Source organism: Periplaneta americana, chromosome 12 (genome assembly GCF_040183065.1).
Source record: "Periplaneta americana isolate PAMFEO1 chromosome 12, P.americana_PAMFEO1_priV1, whole genome shotgun sequence".
In the NCBI taxonomy this organism is placed as follows: Eukaryota; Metazoa; Arthropoda; class Insecta; order Blattodea; family Blattidae; genus Periplaneta; species Periplaneta americana.
Genome location: NC_091128.1, coordinates 49,432,196 through 49,436,652, shown reverse-complemented (window position 1 = coordinate 49,436,652; position 4,457 = coordinate 49,432,196). Strand labels below are relative to the sequence as shown.

The window sequence follows — 4,457 nt, the reverse complement described above, 5'->3', positions numbered from 1 at the left end:
GTAGTGTTTCATTCTCTGTTAAAGAGATTTAATACAGTCCTTTCACCACAGGGTAACATAATTATGTGGTGCCTTCCCAACAATATGTGGAAGATTTTACAAAGAGAAGAACAGGAGTGACGTTTTAGAAACTCCATTTGAAGTTTTCGTGGTTACTGTTTTCATGAGTATTTCTGAAGACAGGAACTCTTTCATGTGCAGATAAGTTGTGATATTGTTATTCACAAATAATAATTACGTAAGTACAGTGTTCATAACGGTAGAAAATATGTTACCTAAATTTTTGTCATTCTGGAAAATTGTTCTGTTTTTCAGCTTTATAAACACATACTTAATTTTATAAACAATTATTTTCGTTTTTCGTCCTGATCTTATATAAGTTTCGCATACTGATAGTGTTTGAGCTAGAACATAATATATTGCAGTCAGTTTCTTCTGAAAATAATAAAGGTATCTGATCAGATATTAACAAATGAGTGACTTCTTCTTATCTAACTAGAAATTTTCTCCTATTCTTGCGAGTAGGACCATATCTTCAAATATTCTCATTGCACAATACCTATCCAGGAATCGAGATATACTTTTCCTAAAATATTATTAGATGATGCATTATTAGCTCTAAAACTTTCCATCTAGTTGTCGCAGTGATTTAAACATGTCTCATCCTGATGTTAACTATATGCCAACGTAGAAGAAATTGGATTCAGTGTAATTGAGGAGTTGAATCGAAAACGGGCGTAACCCAGAAATTGAAGTTTTGAGAAAAAGGCCTTTGAAATATTTGAGTAGCTGTATAAATAACACATGTGTAGTCAGAGTAAACAACGGAAATTCACGCTGTTATTCAATATTTTATTAAATGAAAAACATTTTAATTGATATAAATGTGTATACAATAAGGAAGAAATAGTCGTTATAAAATATCGTTGCAATTGCCCTTATTCCTTCAATGGCCTTTCTTCGATTCAATTACCCTATGCATGGAAAAATGACAGAACAAATTTCCTTCTGCGATTTCTTGTTGAGGATTAAATAAGGAGGATTACACAAGGAATATGGACACACAATTTATACTGTTTTAAGGACAACATTGTGTTTCATCATATTTTTAAATTCGTGAGAAATGATTACAAGTAAAATTCTTTCTTTTTTGTAAACCCAACCATATTTTCAGAACAATATTAAAGATTCCACTTGTGTAAAAAAAAAAGAAAAGTTGAGGAAATTAAGAAAAAATGTACTAGATACAACGAAAGTCAAGCAAATTGATGAAACTTAGCAAATACTAGTTCAAAGTACCCTAAGTCTTCTGTTCTTCTGACAGGAAAATGTACAGACTCCTAACATCATTTTCCTTCCTCGATTGCACAGGGTTTGGTGGGACAGCTGGAACATCTAAATCTGTTAAATGCTGCGTCCTCTTGCCAAAGAATATGGACAGTAACAACCGAGAAAACTCTGTGAAGCAGACACATTAAGGAGTTAGGTACAGCTTACAGCAATAAAATGTTTGGAAATATTCAACATTTTTTTCCTTCATTACTTTATCTTGTACAATAATGAAAATTAGTATGTGTAAAACACTGTCCTTCTGCTATATGAAAAAAAAAAATATTTTTACAATTTAAAAAGATATATTTTGATGTACCGAAGTACATATGATATTTCCATGCAGATGTTCTGCTTTCTCAGATGATGAGAGAGAGATGGAACGGAGAAAAATTCTCTCCGGCGCCGGGATTTGAACCCGGGTTTTCAGCTCTCCGTGCTGATGCTTTAACCACTAAGCCACGCCGGATACAATCCCGACACCGTTGAGAATCGTCTCAGATTAAGCTCCATCTCTTGGGTTCCCTCTAGTGGCCGCCCTCTGCACTACGTCATAGATGTCTATGCACGCAGGACCGAAGTCCATACATGTGTAGAGGTGCACTCAGATGAGTGACTGGTTGGCCGGGGTCCGACGGTATGGGCGCCGTCTTTAAATCACAAAGTGATTTATTACGCATATCATATTTATTTTGATGTACCGAAGTACATATGATATTTCCATGCAGATGTTCTGCTTTCTCAGATGATGAGAGAGAGATGGAACGGAGAAAAATTCTCTCCGGCGCCGGGATTTGAACCCGGGTTTTCAGCTCTCCGTGCTGATGCTTTAACCACTAAGCCACGCCGTTCCATCTCTCTCTCATCATCTGAGAAAGCAGAACATCTGCATGGAAATATCATATGTACTTCGGTACATCAAAATAAATATGATATGCGTAATAAATCACTTTGTGATTTAAAGACGGCGCCCATACCGTCGGACCCCGGCCAACCAGTCACTCATCTGAGTGCACCTCTACACATGTATGGACTTCGGTCCTGCGTGCATAGACATCTATGACGTAGTGCAGAGGGCGGCCACTAGAGGGAACCCAAGAGATGGAGCTTAATCTGAGACGATTCTCAACGGTGTCGGGATTGTATCCGGCGTGGCTTAGTGGTTAAAGCATCAGCACGGAGAGCTGAAAACCCGGGTTCAAATCCCGGCGCCGGAGAGAATTTTTCTCCGTTCCATCTCTCTCTCATCATCTGAGAAAGCAGAACATCTGCATGGCAATATCATATGTACTTCGGTACATCAAAATAAATATGATATGCGTAATAAATCACTTTGTGATTTAAAGACGGCGCCCATACCGTCGGACCCCGGCCAACCAGTCACTCATCTGAGTGCACCTCTACACATGTATGGACTTCGGTCCTGCGTGCATAGACATCTATGACGTAGTGCAGAGGGCGGCCACTAGAGGGAACCCAAGAGATGGAGCTTAATCTGAGACGATTCTCAACGGTGTCGGGATTGTATCCGGCGTGGCTTAGTGGTTAAAGCATCAGCACGGAGAGCTGAAAACCCGGGTTCAAATCCCGGCGCCGGAGAGAATTTTTCTCCGTTCCATCTCTCTCTCATAATTTAAAAAGAATTATATATATATATTTTTTCAAAATTAATAATGGTGGTAGTTCAATGTGCAGTGATGAAGCGTTTCCCTCATAACTCACAAACTTATTAACTTCATGTTCTCTCTCTTTTACTTTATTGCTGAAACACATGTTTACAATATCATGCTCTTTCAACTACATTCCTTAATAAATAATTTTTTTTATTTTATGTAAGAGAAATACTGATATTTGACCAAATTTGTTAATGAATTTATTTTTTATCAGACAATCTATCATAGATACAGAAGTGATCTTGCACCATATTGTCGATATGACATGCATAAATACACACAAAAAGTTTCATCACAGAATGTTGGTTAGTTTTTGAGTCATGTGGGAAACGCTTCATCACTGCACAGTGAACTGAATTTTGAAAAAAAAAAAAAAAAAAAAAATGTAAAATGATTGTTTTAAATAGTAAAAATATTTTTTTCATATAGCAGAAGGACAGTGTTTTACACAAACTAATTTTCATTATTGTACTAGATACAGTAATGGAGGAAAAAAAAATGTTGAATATTTCCAAAATTTTACTGCTGTAAGCTGTACCTAACCCCTTAAAACAATAATAAATTGACTTCACCCTTAAGTCCTAAGTATGTACGTAGAAATTATAAAACAACCTTCCAACCACCACCTGATAACTAACATTAAACCACAGTCTAGTATATGCAGTCACGAAGTTTGAGTTGTTGAGGGTGCTAGGAACAATAAACTGTGCAGGTACTATTTCGCATTGTCTGTAATGAGGCGATAGTAGTGATCCAAGTGGTTAGCAACTACCTATGGATGCATATTTACTATGTATTGAGTTTCATGACTGTATATACTAGACTGTGATTAAACTGTGAAAATAGCTCATCACTTATATTGCGCCCCAGACCACTAAAAAAAGAGATATCAAATCGAAACTTTGCAAGGTGACCAAATACACATTAGAGAATCTAATAATGCATTGAACTTAAAAAGGGCAAAACATGGATTACGCCCGTATTCAACTCCTCAGTTGTTAGTGATATTCAAATTGCTCACCAGTTGGTCAAATGAATGGAAATTTTAGAATGCACCAAGTGTAGTCTGAATGCAGCATGATAAGAAAATTTGTCAGCCTTATCACCATAGTTGTCCATGGTGTGAAATGATCTGGTGCTGTCTAAAGTAGCAGCATCTCAAAGCTTCTGTGCTGCGTGACATTGAATAACTGATAAGTTATTTCTGTTCAGTGGTAAGAGATGTAATATGATCCAGAACATTACTTAATGTGGGCTTAAGTTGCAGGGTAGCTTCAATATTTTAAACTTATCTCTTAACCTAAACACCTAAAAATTTTCATTATAGAGTTACTCACCTCCTTAATTGAAATTCAATGAGAAGGATGCACTTACTTTCGATGGCACAGAGTTTTGAAGTCAGGAACCAAAGAGGTTAAAGGAAAACTCACATCACTTTCAGTACAAAGTCTGTTT

General features: G+C 36.7%; 3 non-coding genes across 3 annotated transcripts; 2 read left to right on the top strand and 1 right to left on the bottom strand.

Moving 5' to 3' along the window:
* Nucleotides 1-1,726: 1,726 nt before the first annotated feature.
* On the bottom strand, nt 1,727-1,798 carry TRNAS-GGA (transfer RNA serine (anticodon GGA)). Its single transcript has one exon. It is a non-coding gene; the product is annotated as a tRNA-Ser (tRNA).
* A 676-nt stretch (nt 1,799-2,474) lies between these two features.
* On the top strand, nt 2,475-2,546 carry TRNAS-GGA (transfer RNA serine (anticodon GGA)). Its single transcript has one exon. It is a non-coding gene; the product is annotated as a tRNA-Ser (tRNA).
* A 310-nt stretch (nt 2,547-2,856) lies between these two features.
* Nucleotides 2,857-2,928, top strand: TRNAS-GGA (transfer RNA serine (anticodon GGA)). The gene has a single exon. It is a non-coding gene; the product is annotated as a tRNA-Ser (tRNA).
* The last annotated feature ends 1,529 nt before the right edge of the window (nt 2,929-4,457 follow it).